General features: G+C 40.4%; 1 pseudogene; it reads left to right on the forward strand.

Moving 5' to 3' along the window:
• The first annotated feature begins 231 nt into the window (after positions 1-231).
• On the forward strand, positions 232-999 carry LOC119805415 (annotated as a pseudogene).
• Positions 1,000-23,569: the final 22,570 nt, after the last annotated feature.

Genomic DNA, 23,569 nt, shown 5'->3' on the forward strand with positions numbered 1-23,569 from the left:
GCCTGGTGATGTAACTGGGGAAGCACCTCTGAAGGCTTTTTATCTCCCCACCTTCAAATATCTAAGCTAGAAGCTCCCAAGGAACTGCCACGATTGTGGGGGCACTTCTTCAATGATCTCAGCTTCAGAAAGACTGAGGAGCATCCTGAGCAACAAGAAACACTTCAAACACCAAGTGCTCCAAGGGTATGAGTTTGTCACTTGTAGCACTGTGAACTAGTGGGGATAGCTATGAATGGAAGACCACACAAGGTGGAGGGAAGAGCTGTGGATTCAAAGAGCTGTATTAAGAGAAGATTCTCAAAGACCAGGTGCCCAGTTCACTGTGAAAATGTCCTTTGTTGGTGACATCAAACAAGATACTGGAGAGCATCACCTGCAAGAACATTCTGAACAGTATGGGAACACTGAAGTGACTGAAATCGTGACTGACAGAGGCAGTGGACAAATGAGGATCTTTGCTTTCATTACCGTTGACAATCTTGACTCTGTGCATAAGGCTGCCATTCAGAAAGAGCGTTCTGTGACTGGCCACAACCCTGAAGAAAGAAAAGTCCTGCTGAAGCAAGAGATGGCTAGTGTTTCATCCCGACAAAGAGGTCAAAGTCATTCTGGAAATTTTGATGATGGTTGTGAATTGCTTGTCCTGGCAATGACAATTTTGGTAGAAGAAAAAACTTCAGTGATTGCGGTGGTTTTGGTGGCAGCTGTGGCTGTAGGGGAAATGGTGGAAGCCCCCAGGGGAAATGGTGGAAGCCACGGGATAGCTGTAGTGGATATGGTAAGGGTGAAAGCAATTTCAGAAGAAATAGAGGCTACAGTAATTTTGACAACTACAACAATCAGTTTTCAAAATTTGGACCAATGAACAGAACCTTTGGGGACAGAAGCTCTGGCTCTTACAGAGGTGGGGACCAGTGTTCTTCTAAAGCACAAAACCAAGGTGACTGTGGTGGATCCAGCAGCAGTAGTAGCTATGGCAGTGGCAGGACATTCTAATTACTAACAGGAAACAAAACTCAGCCAAAAAGACCCAGAGAAGGCCAGGGAAGCTATGGGTTACAAAGGATTTGTGAACTCGGCCAAGCACTGTAGTGGCAGGGCCTAGTTGCTACAAAGAAGACATGTTTTAGGCAATACTCATGGGTATGGGCAAAAACAAAACAAAAACCTCCAGGACTATATTTGTTATTAATTGTACAACAAGTTATTTTAGTTCATGTACTGTAAAGCATTCCAACAAAGGGAAAAAGCAGACTTTTTCCATCCATGCTGTTGATTACCAAATGTAAGATTGATCATAAAACTGAATAAATGTGTCTTTAAAAGAATATATAAAAGAATTGAGGAAGGTATCTAATGTTGGTCATTGCCTCACACATATGTAAGAGTGCAACCACATGTACACATACACCACATACACACAGGGTGGGGACGGAGTCAGAGAGATAGACACACACACACACACACACACACACACACAGAGAGAGAGAGAGAGAGAGAGAGAGAGAGAGAGAGAGAACACTCAAGACCCCCATCCTTCTCATACTTTCTCTCCATATGCAAAGTCTCAGAGAATATGCTGAACACAAGCTGAAGCTCACTGCTTTTCACTTATACAAGAAGCACAAGACCATGGTTCAAGTCTCTATCATCCTGCATCTGGGTCATTTCACAAGTAGTTTCCCAGGAGTGGCCCCATCCTGAAGAATGCACAGTCCCTAAGCACGAGAGCTCTTTTCTCTCTGATAATGACCCTTCAATATTTTTCTATTTCATTACAACTCAAGGCTATTTTTATGTGGTTTCTGCATACGCTATGCCCTGTGCAGCCCTCATCACTGGTAACTACTCCAATATGATTCTCTCTGTAGCCACACCTCTCTCTCGCATGCTAGGTGCACTTCCATTTCTTATAAGGTTACCAAAACTCATGATTGAAACGGGGCATCGTCTTAGTTAGGGTTTCTAGTATTATGATAAAACACCATGAACAAAAGCAACTAGGGGAAGTGTCCAGAATTAGGTCGGTACGATAAATAACCAGGCTGGCTCAAGAATAACAGTAACACTTTAATAGTTAAAGAGGGGGAAACTCACACGATAAGAGTAGGAGGTCCGACTTTCTCATGGTCCGGCGGCCGGGCACCTGGCAGACAGATAGCTTGAACCTGGATCTCCCAGTTTTTCTTCCTGGGGTCTAGGTCGCCACGCCCCAATTAGCTGTGATTGGTTGACAGAGTTTCCCCATCAGAAGAAAGGGTTTGTTTCATCCCACTGTTCCAGGTAAGTCTTATCAGTGAGGCCACGGAGGAGCGCTGCTTTCTGGTGTAGTTTTCAGGGTCGGCTCAGTTGGTTTTATTATGTGTCCTGGGATCACTTGCCCAGGGGTGGCGCTGCCTATCATGGGTTGAGTACTATCACGCTAAAAAACACTCAAGAAAATCTCCTACAGACTTGCCTACAGGCAAATCATATGGAAGCACTTTCTCCATTCCTTCTCCTAGGAAGATCCTACCTGTGTCAAGTTGACATAGAAGCTAAGCCACCACAAAGACAAAGGAGTTTTGGCTTGAATGTTAGGGGACCTTGCGTGATAAAACCACAACGTATAGGGCAACCCAAGACAAGTTCATCATCCTACTTTTCTCTCTGCCTGAATACCATCATTGGTATGCTTCCTCTGCCTCAGTTATGACTTTGCCTCTCCTCCCTCTCACATATTCTTATCCTAGTTCCTCCTTTCCCACCTTCCCACATGTCTGTGGTACCACTCAGCTCTCCATTTTTTTGCATGGTTTCATTACTGACACCTCGATGAGAAGGTAAGCCTACCAGAGCCAGTTTGATTGCTGCTGTCATCCCCTAAATTAGACCAATGCCTGTCACACAGGTAACTAAATATGGGCTGGCTGAAAGAATTCTGTATACTACTCAAAAAACGCACCTGGAAATGTTTATAACTCAAGACGACTAGATTGGTTCCAGGTAGTTCTAATTAATCAAATACTATTTCTTTTGATCTTAAAATCAATAAGATGATAGGAGAAATCTATAGTACATATAAACGTTCATGATTATAGAAGACAGGGAACTTGAAAAGTCAAAGTCTAGAAAGGATAAGCTAAAAATGGGTAGTTATTGTGACTGACATAACATGCATTTTGCTACTTGTGCATGTACTAATATGCATTATAATCCATTCATACTCTGAAAAGTGCACTGGGGTTTAGCCTGTTATCCCAATCAGTTATTATAATAAGCCCACCATCTACATTCCAATGATACAAACAACTCACCTGAGGGTGAAGGGAAAGGTTCAATATATTTTATGATTATTAAATGTTGGCAGTATATCAGGTAGAAAGCACACACCACCTCATTTCCCCCACAACTGGTTCCATAAACCAATTTATATTATTGTCAGAACATTCTAGGGAGCCCTCCCTAAGTCACTGCCTCTTGAAAGAGGCAAATGTTTACATCATGAAGATAAATGTTAGAATTCCTAATCTCTTATTCTTCTGTCTCTTGTTAATCAGCTTTGAGTTCAGTGTCTGGATATATTTTGCCATTAAGTGCTTGCTTGTAAGGTTTAGGACCCATCAACAGTATACCATACCCTGGTGTAACAAACTCCTTCTGCTTGAAGAGTAGCTGACTTCTCAAGTTCATAAGATCCATGACGCGAGAGTGCCTTGGACTTCTCCATACTTCTGTAATTCTAACCATGATCTAACTTTAATCTGATTCCCTGCTTCTGCATAGCCAGACAAAGAAGGCCAAAGAAATCGCCCATCATTTTTAAAGAGCTGAATCAATCAAGCACAGGCACATCCCATCACTAAGTTTATGAAAAGAAATAGCTATGATGGGAGATACATTATACCCAGTAAACACAGAAATGAATTAAGAAACAACCCTTGTTCAGAACCACATATACCTTTTCACAGAAAACTGTATGGTAGATGGTGAATATGCTCCAAGGATGCAATCATGTGGTCTTATTTTTGCTTAACAGTTTCTGTTTGCAGGGTTGGTTGTCTTTCATTTTTGGATGCTGCATATATCCCAGGCTTACCTACTACTCATTAGATAGCTAAGGATGACCCTGAACTCCTGATCCTCCTGCTTCCAACTCCAGAACACAGAGGTTTGTAGTGTGCCTTCACATTTGCTTTAGGGGATGTTTGATTATCAGAATGAAGACCATGTACTTAACTAGCTGCCAACTACGCTATATCTCAGGGCCAATGGCTTTAGTTGTAATAGTAAAGGTTTACATACCAGGCTCATCATCTAAAATTTGTTAGAGGGGGAGAAGATTGCTCTGGTGCAAAAATGTATTTTTATAAAGAAGTCTTAACCTTCAAAATTGAGAACTAGACTCCAGGATGCAGCAAATGAGCCCACTTTAAGGCCTCCTTAATACTAGATAGCCACATCTTGATAAAGATCCCTGAGTCAGATCGCCAAATGAGCGTCCCTGAAAGAACACACTAATAGCAACAGCCTACATTTCGCCAACCTTTCTCATGTCTTAAGACTTTTTCATCTTCCTTCCTTACAATGATCTCACACAGAGGGGGCCATTATCTTCCTTTGACACTGAACTGCACCAGAAAATGAATTACTGCTGAAAGGTCCAAGGTGAAACAGCAGTAACCCAAAAAGCCCATTGGTTGTTCTGACTCTAATACTACCTCTGCCATCACGCATGATGTTGGCAACAATAAAAATGATGATAAGAAGATTTTCACTAGGTGAGCATAGAGAGAGCCAAACTCCATTCTCAGTGCTTTCCGTAGAGGAAAATTTATGCCTCAAAGTCACTTTTCAAGTTGGACTTGGCTTTCATTTTTATTTCCACAAGATAAATGCAATCTTAGGGTAACTTAGTGACTCATCAAAGGCCACTGGGATGATAAGAGGAAGCTCATGTTCAGAATCGGGCATGGCAAACTTTATCTGGAAAAGGCCAGATAAAAAAATGTTTTAGGTTTTATTAGATAAATAGACTATTTAGCTTTTTTCCCTCGTGTGTTTTACTAAGGAAAGCATACACAAACACACAAACACACACACACACACACACACTTTCAGGCACACAAAGAAACCATATTGCTATAATATAAAGCAAATAAAATCCAATATTTCACAGTTATTACTATTTTACAATGGAAATCCTTTGTGCTTTTAAACATGTAAGGTGAATGGCTCAATTTTACCTGGCATAGGGAAAGAGAAATAAGGATGTCAAGGTGCACAGATGATCCCAAAATGTAGATGGATGATGTGATGAACTGTTTCCCCATACCATTTACCTATGCTAGAAACTTTTATCCCAACGAGTTGAGAGCAGGAATACACAGCTCATTGGTCAATGATTGATAGTCACGTGTAGTGGTGCACACCTTTCATCCCAGCACTCAGATGCAGGCGTATCTTTGTGAGTTTATGTAAAGATGTCCAGTCATCCAGAGTTACATGGTGAGACTCTGTCTCAAATTAGAGAAATAATAAAAATAAATTAAAGAATAAAAAGGAAAGAAAAGACATTTGCTGCCAAGCTTGACTACCTGGGTTCTATCATTAAGAACGGCATTATGGAAGAAAGAACCAGCTTTTGAAACTCATCCTCTGGCCTCCACACAAGTAGACAAAATAAATAAATAGTAAGTAAATATAATAAGATTTTTTTAAAGACTGTCTACTTAGCAGGATCTTATTCAACTAGAAGACAAGCTTATGGACACGTCTATGAGGGATTGTCTAGAGCAGTGGTTCTCAACCTTCCTAATGCTGCTTCTCTTGAGTACAGTTCCTCATGCTGTGGTGACCCCCAACAATAAAACTATTTCCGTTGCTGCTTCGTAACTGTAATTTTGCTTCTGTTATAAAATGTATTGTAAATATCTGTTTTCCAACGATCTGAGGTGACCCAAGTGAAAGGATCATCTGACCACCGAAGGAGTCAAGACCCACACATTGAGAAATAATGCTCTAGATAAAGTTAACTAGAGTCCTCAAGTGGATATAAAGGAGAAAATGAGCTAAGCACCAGGGTTTACTGTTCTCTGTATCTTGACTGCAGGTATAATGTCACCATCTGACATTAAGATGGAAATGAGGGCTGGAGAGATGGCTCAGAGGTTAAGAGCACTGCCTGCTCTTCCAGAGGTCCTGAGTTCAATTCCCAGCAACCACATGGTGGCTCACAACCATCTATAATGAGATCTGGTGCCCTCTTCTGGTCTGGTGGCATACATGCAAACAGAACACTGTATACATAATAAATAAATAAATCTTTAAAAAAAAAGATGGAAATGACCAGATAACAAGATAACATAAAATATATTTGAACTCAAGATCAACACAAGGGAAAAAACTGAGAATTAAAAAATGTGTGTATGCCCATGTGCACATACATGTATGTTTATGTGTCTATATGTATTAGGCAAGGCAAAGAAACAAATATATCGCCTACCTTTAATTTGTAATGTGGAAAACTAGGGGTATGCCCATAGGAATCACAAGTACAATGTAAAGTAAACCTAAGATGAAAATTGTGGTCAAAATATCTTATCGAGGCTCATGGGCAAATTGGGCTTGCAAAGAAAAATCCACAAAGCTAAATATTGGCAAAATAAAATGATTTACAAGTACTACTTATAGAATACAGAAAATGAAAGAGACACTAGGCCTGTGAAACCAAATAAGAGACATTAGCTCTGAAGAGTCAGTTCACCTAATCTGATAATTAATATTTAAATAAAAAACCAGAAGTTATTTCAAATGTTTGACAATGAACATCACCTTTAGAAAATATTTTTAAGGAGTTAACACATCTCCTTTGTTGTTAAATTAGTGAGAATACTGAAATCCTATGAATATTTATTGACAATAATAGTGGGATATTTAGAGAAATCAAGGAACAATTTGCAACGACAAAGTACACTGATGAGCTCTGCATGAGTAATAAATGGTTTGTAGTGTTTAACCAGAAATGTCAAACTAGATATTTTCCTTTATTGATTTGATGGTACAGGATCACTCTCTGTAGCCTAGGTTAGCCTAGAGCGCACAGCACAGTCCAGGCTGGCCTCAAACTTGTGGTAACCCTTCACTTCAGTCAGTTACCAGCTAAGGCATTTAACTAGTGGGAATCACCTAGGACAAGTAGATTCTCTAGGTCTTTCTCCTCTGGCATAAAGGACCTTGATACCTCATGAGCTGTAGAGGTCAGGTAGTACACACACACACACACACACACACACACACAGAGAGAGAGAGAGAGAGGGGGGGGCTGTAACTGTCAACAAACAGGAATTTCATAAATAGGTCATTTTCTGTGCTTACCTATTTCTGATTCCTAATCATTCTGTTTGAGGTTATCCAAACTTTACCATCAACAAAGAAGGCCTTTCTCTGAGGGCCTAGTGCCACTCATATTTGACCAGATACAAACTTCTGCTTAGCCTCCCAAGGGTTTAGTGATCCCATTTCTTGGTTACTAGCAAACAGGCCTACCTGGTTCACAAGCCCTATCTTGAAAAGCACCTCCAGAAAGATCTGCCTGGTGGTACATGGTATGAAAATGACATCTCTGGTCCACCATTCTCTCCTGTTTCAGGATAAGTGGACTGGCTAGGATGCAGGTATCTTAGGATAAAATACAAAGATGTCTGAGATTTATTTGTTTACTTTGTCACTATGGGGTTTCTTAGGGATACACTACAGATTAGGATTATAAATCAAGAAGCCGATGTGTTCTGTTTCCTCTCTCTGGACATGACCACTGACATCCTCAATTAGAACAGCTATGATCACTCTGTAAAGACACTTAAATATCAAGGCTACTAATATTCGCTCATGGAGTACAGTCCTCAGAGTCCTCTGCTTCTTGAATATGCTAGAAAGTGCCTTGTCTCTGAGTTCAACCACAAATCCCACAATTTTTTTATTTGAAATCTACCAGCTACTTAAATCCCAATAAATATTTGGATGCAATAAATATTCAATAATTATATATTTGAATGTTTTTAAATCCAGAGTAGAACAGAACAGAATTAAATGGAATTTATAGGAGAAAAGGTGCTTTATAAATATTTTCTGTGCTAGAAGTTTTTTTTTTCCTTTCTTTCTTTAATTTGTTTGTTTGTTTGTTTGAGTCAGGGTTTCTTTGTGTAGCCCTGGCTGTACCAGGTTGGCCTTGAGCCTGGAGATCATCCTTCCTCTGCCTCCCTCCTGAGTCCTGGGGTTAAAACCATGCACTACCAACACTAGACACAAAGGTTTCTTAAAGTCAAAACTGTTGCTACCTCTTTGGTAATCTTTGACAAAGCAGAATTAAATCCTTTTCTGACTCACTGAAGGAAAGGGAAGGCTGACATCTCAATGCCTGTGCAAGGCATGAAATTCAGAGAACAACAACCTGGGTCTCAGGGAAAGAAGCAGCATGATAGTTAATCACCATTTCCAACTTGACTGGATCAGAAATCACCTCGGAGATTGGTGTGGCCATATTTGCAGGTGTGTTTGCAAGGGCGTTTCCAGACAAAATTAACTGAGCAGAGCAGATCTATTCTGACTATAGGCAGCACCATTCCAGGGTGCTGGAGTCCAAATAGAAAGGAAAAAAATAAGTTGCACACAAGTGAAACAGTCTAGAAAGACAGAGAAATTATGGGGACATGAGAAGGGGAGTTCTCAGAGAAGGAGTATGTCATGAGAGAGTTTTGTTGAAGCCTCTTGCTGGCTGAGCCACAAGCATTCCAGCATAATTAACAATTGCTTAAAAGCTGTCTCCCTCCATAGATGAAAGCCTGTGATTTTTTTATAGGACTCCTATGAGAAACCCCTTGTGTAATCCTAGGGGCTCCTGGTTTTGCCTTCCAGATTATAATCTCAGGCAAGGCACTTCTGGGGCTAGTTTTCAATTTTGTCACAAAGAGATGGGGGTGCTTCTTAACAACTCTTTGAAATGTAACCAAAATGGTACATTTGAGCCACCAAAATGGCATATATATATATATATATATATATATATATATATATATATATTTCTAAGACAAATGTGATTTTTTTCCCTTGGGAAGCCTGCACACAGAATAAGTCTTTCTCAACCTCATATTTAAAGATTTCTGTTGATAATGAGCAAGTCTTCTGTGAGATACCCATACCCATGCTCGTGGGTAGACTTTTATTCCTTTCTTAATTGCCTTTCAATCTGTAATAAAAAAAAATCCCCACTTGGCTTCATTTCTGCTAGTCCTAAAAGGCTTTTCTGCATCAAAGCCACAAATCCTGGGTTTATGTATACTAGGGTGTCTAAGAGATGAAGAGAATTCCTTAGGCTGCTGAGAATGACAGCATGGGGTTGTGGCTCCCTCTCTGTCTGCTGACACTGGGAATCCCTTCCCTCTGCTTCTTCCTGTCTGCCTGATGTGAATGGAGCTGTTCTTCCATGCCGTCCTGGAAACTATGGGCCATGATAAATCTTTCTCCTTCGGGTTTTCTATGCCAGGCATTTCGTCACAGGAACATAAAAAGAAACAGATGGGAAGGGCAGAGGAAGTACAGAGCTGAAATTATATGGAATGAGGAAGAGCAGACCTTCCCCAAAGAGGCTACAGGAAGGACCCAAAAACCAGTAAAGAAGAAGACCTTGAAGGAGGAGTTCAATAGCTCTGTGATATACTGGTAAGGCTGAAAGTAAGAATGCTGGCACACAATTGCTATAATGTTGGCTGTTCTCAGTCCACAGAACTTCAAGTCAGCTAAGTAAATGTTGGTGTGAATAATTTTGGTTGAAAATGAGACTGTCAATAAAACAAGACTCATTCCCAGATCTGATGCAATGCAGAAGTCACAGGACAACAAAGCAGGTGCCGAGCAAATTACATGGAAGCAGGAATTGAGAAAAAGAAGATCAGCACAGAGTTTACAAAACTGGAGCTCACTGATTATAGCGTCTGCCATGAAAACCTGAAGACCTGACTTCATATCCCCAACACCAGCGTAAAAGCTGGGCATGATGCCATGAACCTAGAACTCCAGTGTGATGGGGAACTTCAGCCAATCACATTCAGTTTAGGGTGTGTTCCCCCCCCCCACGGTGGGGTCATAGAAAAACAGATAAAACATCCAGGTGTGCTTGCCCCTTCCTCTTTTCCTTCCTGCGCTCCTGGATCGCAGGAACCCTGGTTTTGTAAGTTCCATTTCTTCTGTTTATTAAAGCTAAATATTTTATATTAAGCTGGTCTGGTTAATTTTTACTTCCAATCGACCACGCTCCTTCACCAGTGTAAGGGCAGAAGAGAAAGAAGGATCCCAGGAGCTCACTGATCAGCCATACCCAGTCAATCAGTGAATTAAGTAAGAGGAGACCCCATCTTAAAAAAAAAAGTGCACAGAGACTGATAGAGGAAAATACTCTGTGTTGACCTCTGGTTGTCAAGGATACACATGTGCACACATACAAGCATGCACACACATACACACTCAAACACACATATGCATCACACATATAAACAACTTTTAAATGCAAATTTATAAAACCTGTCTCTGTCTGCCATCCCCGTCATCATAAATCCATAGAGACAGGGATGGCTGTGGCTCTTCCCCTGTGTGGTAATTAAGATTTGGCATCATTTACTTTCACCGTCAGCACCAGTACCAGCACCAGCACACACACACACACACACACACACACACACACACACACACACACACAGAGAGAGAGAGAGAGAGAGAGAGAGAGAGAGAGGGGGGGGGGTGGGGGACAAATAAATAAATGTAATTAAAAAAATAAACACTGTTTTACATGTTGTGTTCTCCCAATATTGTACAGTTTCTTAGGGGACATTCCTTCATGTCTTCTGTGGCCAAATGTAGGAGTATAATCACTTGCTAATTTTTTTGAGACAGGTCTATCTAAGTAGTCCTGGCTGTCCTGGAACTCATCATGTAGACCAGGCTGGCCTTGAACTCATAGAGATCAAACTGCCTCTACCTCCCTAGTGGTAGGATGAAGGGCTACATCACCACTCCTGCTTTAAGAACACTGGGAGAAGACTTTCATTGTAAGGCACTCGTCCACCTGTTGCAATGTTTTCTGCAGTAGAAAAAAAAAACCACACTGCTGCAGAGAGTCTTGCCTCATCTATTCATCCGGTATTTCCTACCATTTAGTTCTTCCTGTTTTCTCTTTTCCAGCTCTTTGAGGATACTATTACTCATTATCCAGTTATTTTAACTAAAAATGTTTAGATAGTCGTGTTCACTGTACTTGCAGCAGAAGGCAATGGCATTACCTGTAGTATATTTGACTTCAAGACTGAGACGACTCCTTCAGTAGATGCATATACATTCACAATAGAAAACTCACGACATTTAAAAAAATGTTATTAAGCACACTGATTATCTTTAAATTATAGCACCCACAAACGGTTATAGAAGCTAAAATAAAATATTCATATAAGTGGGAGGAAGGCAGGTTTTTCTAGACCTTTGAATAACATCTTTGATAAGTAGGAGGTTCAGCTAGTAAGGGCATCTCACCCATTGCTCCTAGAAGAGCTGAAAGAAAGCAAACATGCTCTCTTCTCTTTCTACTACCTCTTTCAACCTCTGGATTTCTCATAAATACATAGAGTATCCTCAACCTGCTGGCCCAGAATCCTCCAGGAAATTCAAACATAATTTTAATACCTTTATATATTATTCAAATTCATTTTCCACCCTTGATCTTGTCATCTCAGTTAGTAAAATACAGTCAAATTAATTCTATAAAACTGCTGACAACTCACATGTACCTTCTAATGTAAGCCCGAAAAGGCTAGATTTCCTCTACACACTGAGAGATCAAACACACCTGAGGTTTTTTCTCCTAGTACATATGGTTTTCCATATGTCTGATCTTAGCTTCTTTGGGACTAATTAACACATACATGGATGTAATCATATGTAGATTTATGCACATGACCTTCACATTTCTCATGTGATATTTTCAAATTCCCGGTCGCAGAGGCTTCTGAGTAAAAGCATCATCTCAGATCTCTCATTTCCTCCGGATGAGGTATCAGGACCAAAGATAAGACTCATTTGAAAGGAAGGAAGAATTGCACTTGGTGAAAGAGGATTCTTTATTGTCTGAGGCATTCAAAGAAGTGTTACAGACAGACTTTTATGGAGTTCTTCATTCTTCCTTTTGTTATTGCCTACCTATCTTTTATTGTTTCTGGCTATTCAAATATCAAGCTGTGTGTGTGTGTGTGTGTGTGTGTGTGTGTGTGTGTGTGTGTCAGTTACTTTTCTCTTGCTGAAAAAAAAAAAAAAAAAAAACACCATGGCTCAAAACAAATTATGGAAGATTTGATTGAGGGGTATTGTTCCAGAGGAAGGGTCCCTAACAGTGGGGGAGGTATGGCAGCAGGCAGCTTGAGCGCAAAATCAAGATATCACATCTTCAATTTTAAATGCAAAGCAAAAAGATAGAACCTGTAGAACTGGAAGTGGGATGAGACTATGAGTACTCTAAGCCCATATCAGTGGTACTCTTCTTCTAGCAAAGGCTCCCGTTCTCAAAGGTTCCATAACTTCTCCAGTGTCAACAACCAGGGACCATGTATTCACGTGCATGAGCCTTTGGGAGATATTTTTCATTCAAAGCACTAGTTGTGTGTGTGTGTGTGTGTGTGTGTGTGTGTGCGCGCGCGCGCGCCAGCCATATGTCTGTGCTGAGAGTTTTCCTCCATCATTCTCCATCTTATTTTCTGAAATAAAACAAGGTATCTCACTAAATTCGGAAATCTTCAACTGGTTAGAAAACAAGTTCCTTCAATCCCTCTTCCTTTATTCCCCAGATCTAAGTTATAGACACATAGCCATGCCTGCCTTTTTTGTGTGGGTACAGGAGATCTAGTATCAGGTACTAATGTTTGTGTGCACAGCCACCATTCTACCAACTAGGTTGTTTAGCTTCTCAGGCACAAGTTATTACTATTGTATTACTAGAGATCAATCTGTGAACTGGTTAAAAAAATGTCCCAGATTCCAGATAGCTAGATTCCATGCAGATGTGCCTGCCAGTCTGAAGCATCAGGTTCTAGTCATGCCCTATAAACCATATTGCTCATTATATGGTTACTTTAATGTTTCTGTTTTTATTTTCTCCCCTAAAAAATGGGGCCACTCCAACAGCGGGGGCTGACTGAGAAGCAAAGGACAATGGTGCTGGGCTCTGATTCTTCTGCATGGACGGGCTCTGTGGGAGCCTTCTCAGCTTGGTCGATCACCTTCCTGGACCTGGGGGGAGTTGGGAGGACCTTGGTCTTAGCATAGAGTAGGGAACCCTGATGGCTCCTTGGCCTTGAGAGGGAGGGAGGGGAGGTATGGGTGGAGGGGAGGGGAGGGAAGGGGGAGAAGGAGGGGAGGGAAGGGGGAGGAGGAGGTGAGAGAAGGGGGAGGAGGAGGGAAGGAGATGGAAATTTTTAAATATAAAAAAATAAACCATGAGAAAAAAAAAGAGGGGAAAAAATGGGGCCACTACAACACTCTCTCATAAGCCATTTTGGGTTGTCATAGAGCACAATCTACATAAATACATGCCTTTAAAATGTATAACTGACATTTATACAAAGATAACATTTATTATGGTTTTTTATATGCCATAAATACTTCTTGTTTGTTTTAAGCAAGAAATTTATATTTTGATGCATCTTACTGTCTTTCTTAGACATATTATAAGCACCAAATGCACGCCTGGTGCTTAATGAGGCCAAAAGAAGGAAGTAGATACTTTGGAACTAGAGATACAGATGGTTGTGAGTCACTATGTGAGTGCTGGGATCGGAACCTGGGCCCTCTACAAGAGAAGAAAGTATTCTTAGCCACTCAGCTATCTCTGTAGTCCCAGGATATTCTTTATGGGAAGCTTTGGTCTGATCTCACAGAGGACCCTGAAGTGTGCTATGTCTCAAGAGTTGCCTTGATCATGAGGAAATGATTCTGACCTTGTTACCCTAAAACCATCCAGCCGTTGGCTGATCAAGCCTTGTGTGTTTGTGAGTATGAGTGGATAAAGACTCTAGGCACCCAGCTCAGTAGGTTCAGATGGCCAAAGGGGATCACAGAGACAAAAGAATAAACGTAAATCTATTATGGGCTAGAAGACAGCAAAACAATAAATATGATGCCATGGTATCCTAGAAATACCATCGCAATGTCCACTGTACTGGAGAAGAAAGATGATTTGCTTAGTTCCGCACCTCCATGCGACACAAATTACATTGCTCCTGCATCAACTGAATCTCCTCAGTGTTTGCTTTTCATGGTGGTTGGTTGGTTGGCTGGTTGGTTGGTTGGAGATAGGATCTCACTGTTTCTCTGGCTGGCTTGGAACACACTATGTACAAAAGGCTGGTGTTGAACTCGTAGAGTTCCTTCTGCCTATGCCTTCAGGATATGGGGTTGAAGGAAATTCACTGAGACATTCTAAAACTTTAGTAAAAATTCACCAAATCTTCAATTTCACATGCTGTATTTGGGATTTTCCAAGACTTTCCTGATGGATCAGCTCTTGCAGAATGATTAACATTCAAAGAAAAACAATAAAACTGGGGTCTGTGCTTCACATCGCTGGAGAAATGACCTAGGAAAACAAGCACTGAGCATGGCTGAACAGATGATCACATATGGCCTCTCCTCAAGCAAAGCCAAATGGAACACAAGACTATGAGGACTGAAGACAAGGGGCTCTGTGTTGAGGGGACTCTACAGGGATGCTTGACACATGCCTGCTTTCTAGGTTCTTGATCTGTGTTGTATTAAATATGAAATGTCCTCTACAGATTCATGAAGTTGAACACTTGACCCTTAGTTGATGGTGCTGTTTCCTGAGGCTGTGGAATCTTGGAAAGGCAGAGTTTTGCTGAAGTAAGCAAGTCTCTAAGGAGCGGGCCTTGATGGTTAGACAAGAACCTTCTTCCAGTTTACTTTCTGCTTTCAGATCTAGGAATATATAAACAAATAGCCTTGACCTCATGCTGCCAGGTCATGAGCTACTCTTAGCACTGAGCCTTCCTGACCATGATGAGCTGTATATCCTCAAACCATGAGCCAAAGTAAATCCTTTTTTAAGTTGCTTCTTTTGTGGTGTTCGGTCACAGAAGTGAAAAAAAAAAAATAAAATTACATCCTACAATCAATCTGCAATTCCAGATCTCTCTGCCTCTGAGGTACTGCTTATACCCAAACTTCTTCCTGTATGCTTTCTGTTTTAATGGAACATTGCCTTGGCGAACACTGAGGATTGTGGCTGTCTGATTAAGGATAAGAGAAGTTTCTGTCTTAATTGCTACATTCTCCCTTTTACTTTGTTTTTTTTCTCTCTTTTTTATCATGAAACTATGTAGCCTTTTCTGGCCTTGAATTCACTACATAGACAAGATATTCCTTGAACTCACAGATATTTGGCTGCTTCTGCCTTCTGAGTACTGTGATAAAGGTGTGAGCTACCATACTGTGGCCTAATCTTTCTAATAGTAGTTCAAGGAAAACTTGTTTCTGTACTTCTTACTCTCTGTCCTTAAAGCAGTCAATTTAACTAGGCTAAACAAACTGTTCACTGAAGAGATACCTATACTATTTCATATTCTCTAAGATTAATTACATAACATGCATCGTTTCCCATAAAGGTCTAGTCACTTTATTATGTTGCTCAGAAGTAAATTTTACTATAGAAATATCTGGTCAAACATGGGAACACTGTGCTTGTCATAGAATACTTGCACATGATACTTTAAATGAAATGAACTCAGGAAATTATAAGATGTAGGTAGTGGATATAATTCAATGATTGATAGATTGCTTGCCTAGCATGTGGGAGAACTAGAGTTCAATTCTCAGTACTGTCACAAAAAAGAAACGAGGAAAGGTTCCACAATATGCTTTAAGTCACTTAAATTTAGATAAGCTTTGTGGTTTAGTGTTTTATGCTATGAAAAGAATTGTTGTTCACTGATTATGTTGAGAAGCCACCACTCTCCAGATGCATTTGAATATGGTAATGGATACAATTATATGGCCAGCCCTGATCTGTTGCACAAACAAGATGTCTCCCGTTGACCTTGTTCTATCTTTAAACAACCTCATGCAAAACAGTAACTTACAACCTATGCCAAACAACTCGTTAACATCTTCTTTTGCTTTCTCAAAACTTAAGAAAGTAGATTTTGTTTTGTCCTGGCTGGCTTCAAACTCAGTGTGTCACCCAGAGTAGTCTCACACTCAGCAATCCTCATGCCTTAGCTTCTCAAGTCAGAAAAGTTTAGGGGAGGATGATATTTATATTTTGAGTCTCCACAAGACACTTCTCAAATGATCTGTTTCTCTCACTATACTTCTAGTTATTATGTAGATACTATTAAATGCACTGCATTCATGCCTAAACTCCATTATATAGGTGCATCTAATCCTCATTGAATAGATGCCTCTAAACTGCATTGGATAGATGCCAGTCAATCAATGCATGCTGGGGATGATGCTGATGTGTTTCTTATCATGAAAGCATGACTACATAGAAATCAAAAATGGCTTCTCTTTCCCCTTCATCTCTGGTTGGCCAGAGGCAACAATAGCCATAGGGAATTGCCGCGCACCGCACCCCCGTGTCTGCATTCAGTGTGCTGGCACCCAGTTCGCGAGATTCGGGCAAGGGGCAGGAGGTTAAAAAACACAAAGACTCACACAGACAGAGAGACAACGACAGCGGTCATCCTTGAATTCAACCAAGAACGCCCCCTTTATTGTGTTCAGGGGCAGATTATATAGAGATAGCCACGCCCCAGCCAAACCCACCAGAAACCACTCTCCTGCAATCAGGAACTCCTGAAGTTCTCGTGCTCAGAGCAGCTGTAGGCACTCAGATCAGGGGATTACAAGAAATTCAGGATCTGGGGTCTCACTGCTCCCAACAGGGAATGGGAGTTTATTTTCATAGATTAGGCTGTGTCATCTTCCTTCATTGCTAACCAGTGCTGTCCACTCCCTTCAATCCCAAACTAACTGGTCTCCTGACACTAAGTTAGCCATACCTTTGCCCTGTGGAACTTGCTCAGAACAGTGAAGTCCCCAAATTCAAAGTCTAGACTTCCATCTTTCCTTTAACTTTCAAAATTAGATGCCACAGCCTGGAGTAGGGGATAGGTGACATAACCTGTAACCCCAGCATTTGAGAGATAGAAATAGGAGGATGTGGAATTCAAGGTCATCTTAGCTGCATAGGGAGTTTCAGGCCAGTCTGGGTTAAAGAGAACTAGTCTGAAGCAAAACATAGTAGAACATTCAAACAACAGCAAAAAATTGAATCCCACAAGGATCTCCAAAAGAATACAATTCAAATACACAAAATTTCATATGATGTGACATAAGTGGAGACTATTTGAGCTACACAGGGAGACTTTGTCTCAAAAGGCAAGACGAAATTTTCTTCCCTAAATTATGACACAGAAAAGTGCTAGTAAGCTATTTAATATAGGTTATAAGTGATATGTTGGATTTACATGATGCTGTTTGCAGAAAGATGGGCCGGAAGCAACTGGAGACAACTTGATTGCGGAGCATCTCAAGCTAGCCAGGCAACTGGAGAGTGGTGGCTTCTCAGCATTCTCATCAAACAATCATTTTTTGCAGCATATAAAATGAAAGTAATCAGGAAGCTTTTCAAAGTTAAATGTATAATGATACTAGAAAGCTCTTGTGATTCTATATGCTTGAAAGTCCTACCTGATAAGAATCCAATGTCATTTTCCTTAATATATACATATTAATAAAAAATCAAAAGGATACCATGTCACCAATAGTCCTGCCTCTGCAGTGCCATTTCCAATGATCCATTTTACTTTGTGGGGTTTTACATTGCTTTCTCAAGTGTTACAATATCAATATTGAAAAAAGCCAGTAAAAGAATAATTCCAATGCTGCCAAATGTAAACTGCAATAACTCTTACTACCTTATAATTTTGGCAAGTTTGCTAACATGACACAAAACTACTTAGTATCACTGTAGGACATAGGTAATCAGCTGGTGAAGAAAGTTTTTCTGTATCTGTGTTGCTTTTATTGTTTAATAAAAAAGCTTCTTTTGCCCAATGGTTTAACAGAATAAAGCCAAGCTGAAAGAAATATATAGAGAGAGTAGGCAAAGTCAGTGAAAAGCCATGTAGCTGACTGCAGGAGGCAGACATACAGGAACCTTGCCAGTAAGCCACAGCCACATGGCACTACACAGATTAATAGAAATGGGTTAATTTAAGATATGAGTTAACCAGAAATATGCTTAAGCTATTGGCCAAAGAGTATTGCAATTAATAAAGATTTCTGTGATTATTTCGGGAGTCTGGGCAGCTAGGAAATGAATAAACAGCCTCTCCCAACAATCAACAATCTACCATGGTAGTTGCTTACATTCCACAAAGATTAGCATAACGTCTGCTGCGCAGTACAATGTGGTGGCATGTAGCTATCTATCATCCTCACATTTAGGAGGCAGAAGCAAGAGGATGGACGACTAGTTTAGGGATAACCTGGGCTACATGGTGAGACCTTTTGTGATGGTCTGAAAGAAAATGGCCCCCAAAAGGAGTGGCCCTGGTAGGAGGTGTGGCCTTGTTGGAGGAAGTGTGTGATTGTAGAGGCAGGCTTAGAGGTCTTTTTTTGCTCAATATATCACCCAAGTATCATAGATCATTTCCTGCTTCCTGCAAGATGGAAGAGTCTCAGCTACTTCTCCAAAAATCATGTCTGCATGCACGCCACCATGTCCCACAATGATGATAATGGACTGAACCTCTGAACTGTAAGTAAGCCACCAAAATTAAGCATTTTCCTTTATAAGATTATAAAGATGGTCATGGTATCTCTTCTCAGCAATAGAAACCCGAAGACAAAGTTGGTACCAGGGACTGAGGTATTGTTGTGATAGACTGGGCCAGTTTTTTTTTTTGTTTGTTTGTTTGTTTGTTTTAGAATAGTATAGATTTGGGGAGTTTGGATTAGAAAACCAGTGGAATGCTTTAAGCTCTTTTCAATGGGCCATACTAGTAGGAGCATGGAAGACAATGATGTTGATAATGATTCAAATTGTCAGGCACTGGCTCAAGAGGTTTCAGATGAGAAGAGTTTTAGTATGTTGCCTAAAGATCACTCTCATGATATTTTGGTGAATAAAGTGGCTTCTTTTTGCCCTTGTCTGAAGAGTCTGCATGAGGCTAATGTGAAGAGTTCTAGATTAATTCCATTGGCAGAAGAAGCCTCAAAACAGCCTAGTGTAGACTGCTATGTGACTATTAGTCATAATGCTAATAAAGATTTATAATGAAAAGAGAAAGCTGAGCAGGATAAATTACAAAAAGTAAATTTGAGGAGAAAAGAAGAACCAGGAAATGGACTGGAGCAAAGTCCTGTATTCAAGGAGATAAACAGATTAAGAAATAGAATAAAAGGAGTGGTGACCTCAGAGAACTATCTTACCCAGCTAAGCTTTCAATTTATAGCAAAAAATCTAAAGAAAAGCTTAGAGTCAGGTGTGGTGGGGTATACCTTTAATCCCAGCACTAAGTAGACAGAGTCTGGCTGATCTCTGAGCTTGAGGCCAGCCTAGTCTGTAGATCCAGGTTCAGGACAGAAAATCTTAGGCAGTGAAGGTATCAATTAAAAACAGAAAGTTGCTAAAGATGTAATTGATTAAGGGGACCATGTTTCAGCTCCAGCAAGCAGCAGAACTTGGCAGCTTCAGCCATCTGTTCTGGCTTTAGAGTAAAGGAATGACTAAAGAAAGCTGCTAAGACCAAGCATGTGTCAGGGGTGTCCCTGAATGAAGAACTAGAGAGTCTATTGTGTGAAGCTATGAAGTTGAAACCTGGATTGCCTTGAAGACCCCAAGATGTTGGAGATGCTAGAGTCATGAGATATCTGCTGATGAAAGCTGCTAACAGGGAATGGGACCAGCAGTGCAAAAGGAAGAAGTATGTTGTAGTCAACAAAGCTGAAAGAGTTGGAGATTCGAATAGAGCTTTGACATCAGACATGGACATGCAGAGTCTGAAGTTTGCCCTGCTGGATTTTGGTTTTAGTTTGGTCCAGTATTTGCTCTCTGTATACCCTTCCCTATATTTTGGAACTGTGATGCATATCTTGTGCCATTATATGTTGGAAGTATGTGATCTGCATTTTGATTTTAATTTTATAGGGGATTATAGTTAAGATATTACATGAATCTCAGAAGAGACTTTGAACTTTAAACTTTAAGTTTTGGACTCTTATACGAGATTATGGGGACTTTGAAGTTGGACTTATATTTTTTTCATTATGATATGGTTACAAGCTTTTGGAGATCAGGGAAAGTAATGTGGTGGTTGGAAGAAAAATGACCCCCAAAGGCACAGCACTATTAAGAAGTGTGGCCTTGTCTGAGTGGGTGAGGCCTTGTTGGAGGAAGTGTGTCACACTGTGGAGGCAGGCTTTAGGTGTTATATGATCAAGACACCACCCAGTGTCTCAGACCACTTTCTGTTGTCTGAAAGATGTAGGACTCTCAGTTTCTTCTCTAGCAACATATCTGCCTGTATGCCACCATGTCCCACCATGATGATAATGGACTAAACCTCTGAACTGTAAGCAAGCCACCCCAACTAAATATTTTCCTTTATAAGAGTTGCCACTGTCATGGTGTCTCTTTATAGCAATAGAAACCCTAACTAAAACAGAAGTTGGTACCATGGACTCAGGTATCCTTAGGACACCCTCCATAAAGAATAAAAGAAAAATGAAGAATAGCATGAATACTCCTTTGGAAAATGGTTTCTCTGGGAAACTGCCCAAAGATGACTGTGCCATTATGTCCTGGGAAAAGAAGAGAGCTGTAGGAAACAGTAGCTTGTGCTCACTTTGTTTGCAATGAGAGAGACCTGAGGCTAGAAAACGGGTTTAATGTGCAGCAGTAGCCAGAATCCTGACACCCCATAAAAGTTCCCTAAACTGCAGGAAATCTCAGAAAAAAACCCACACATATTAGATTCCTGGAATTTCAACTCTTGAGACATGGAGGCTGCTAAGCATCTTTCGATTCGCAGGATGGCAACCACGGCTAAGAACAGACCTGCCTATAATGTCAATGGGGCTGAGACTGAGAATGTCTGCTCTAGAAATCAGAAGACACACAGAATGAAGAATGAGAAGTTCATGGCGAGCTTCACCTACTCTGTGAATCCCCTTAGGAGTTCAGCTAGCACACTGGTCCTGCACACAGACATACATGTACATACATTCAGAAATCAGACAGGGAGATTTAAAATTATAGATTGTAGTAGTTGGTTTTTTATATGGGGTTTCTATTATTTTGTTTTTCTTCTCAGAAACCAACTTTACCAACATTTCTAGTTTTAAATTATAGACTTAAGGTTGCTAGATTTACAATTTTTTAAAAATATTTTGATTGCCTTCTTTTTTAAATTATGGGAATTTTGTGGGTTGGCAGATGTCATGATACGCAGTGGTCATCACATGCATGGAAATCTAGGACTTCATTTTAAGGTAGCCAGGAACAATTACTCTAAAATGGACACTTAAAAATGTTAAATTGCTTCAGGAATCTCATTCAATATGTATCTACTTTTCTGTGCATCATTTTTCATCAGTATAAAAAAGGAAAGAAAGAAGAATGGAAGGGAAATTACCATAAGAGTTATGCAGAGAAAAATATATGTGTTTTCTACCCATGACTCTTAAGTGGTTTAACAGCATTTTCAGAGAATATGAAAACTATATCCTTAAAAATGCCCTTATGGTTAGTCTTTCTTCACCTTTAAAAGAATATACTCCAAAAAGTTTGGAAAATTAAGCTCATCTTGGGAGCTACTATGGCTCCATAGCAGGTTGTTCATTGTGTCTTAGTGTAGTAATGAGTCAATGATGCCACAGACTGAAAAATCCTGCTAGTCTCTCTGTATCACTTCAGCATCTTTGTCTGCTAAGAACGCACAGTGTCAACCTTTATATATCAAAAGATAGACAAAAGGAGCAGCTTTCCATTTCAGTTAAGGGTAGGAAGAGTCGGTTACTAGAAACAGCAGATGAATCTCCTTGGATTGCAGTATGAACCAAAAACTCCTTGAGTTTTAACAGAGCAATGATCCAACTGTGAAACACTCTCTACTTAAACCCCATGAGGTCCAGGATTCAGCAGTTTCAAGGAAATGAATCCGAAGAAGCAGTGGTTAGCTGTCAAAACATCTGTTGGCAAAGCCCAGAGGTGGGGAAGTAGAGGGGAGAACACTCCTGCCATCCCACTGCTGAATCAGAAGATTCTACAACAGCAATTCTGGTGCAGGCCACTCTGAAACAATTCATCTATGGTGATTTTATTTGGACACCCTCTATGAGTGTGAGCCAGGAACTCCAGGAAAGGAAAATGAGTACAGGAGAAAGGAGACCAAGAAGATGAAGCCAGTCTGTGATGGCTAGTACTCTATCAGTAAACTGAAGTTTGCTGGCTGAGGAAGCCTCAGGGATGACCACAGACACAGCACCTTTGTGAGGAAGGAGTCCACAACCTTACCTTTTCCTTTTCTTTTCTGTCCCAAGACAAGGACGTATTAAGAGGAAGACAGGAGAGGTTAAAGAGGTTGCTTTTGTCAGGCCAGTCTCTCTGCATACAGAGCACCTCCATGTAGTTATGACCACTCTTTTCTGGGTAGGCCTGCACTCAACGGATCCACATCTAGGTGTACACAAATGTAAGACCGCCTTCTCTGTGTGTAGACATGTAAGAGTTTTGAATCCAGCTGATAATCCAGAAAATCGAGTTTATACTGTAACCTACTCACAGACAAATATACTTCTATAACAACACACAAGGGAAGCTTCAAATTAAAATGTTTTACATCCCACTGAGTGCTATCCACAGTGATGTGATACCATCCCAGTGCCCCATTCATAGCCTGCTCTTCCTGCCTTCACTAGAGATCTATGGAGACACCTGATTGCTCTGTCCTCCACCTATGAGCTCCATGTGACCATTCCTCACTATGGTCCATCCATAGGATCCCTGAAAGCATTCTCAGGGCCATTGGAGCAAGCAATGCCAGAGTCCTAGGTACCCAGTAAATGGTCTGTACCAGGGGTTGGTAAACTAATATGAAGAAGCCATGTCATAATTTAATGTACTTTAATGTACTTTACAAGCTTTCACACAAGTATATATCTCTTCATTCATGAATATATTCTCTTCATCCCCTTAATTATTAAAATACAAATAAAGTATCACTACACTCTATACTTTCCTTTCTTCCTTCCTCCTTTCGTGTTGTCAGGTCTTCTGTCCTGCCCAGTTCCCACAGTTGTTAAGTCCCAAATAAATTACACAGAAGTCTACATTAGTTATAACCTGATTGTCCCATTAGCTCATGCATAAGAGTTATTAACTCATAATTTATATTAACCTATTATTCTTGTCTATGTTAGCCACATGGCTTGGTACCTTTTTTAGCAAGACAGTCACATCTTGCTT

This window comes from Arvicola amphibius, chromosome X (genome assembly GCF_903992535.2).
Source record: "Arvicola amphibius chromosome X, mArvAmp1.2, whole genome shotgun sequence".
NCBI lineage: Eukaryota > Metazoa > Chordata > Mammalia > Rodentia > Cricetidae > Arvicola > Arvicola amphibius.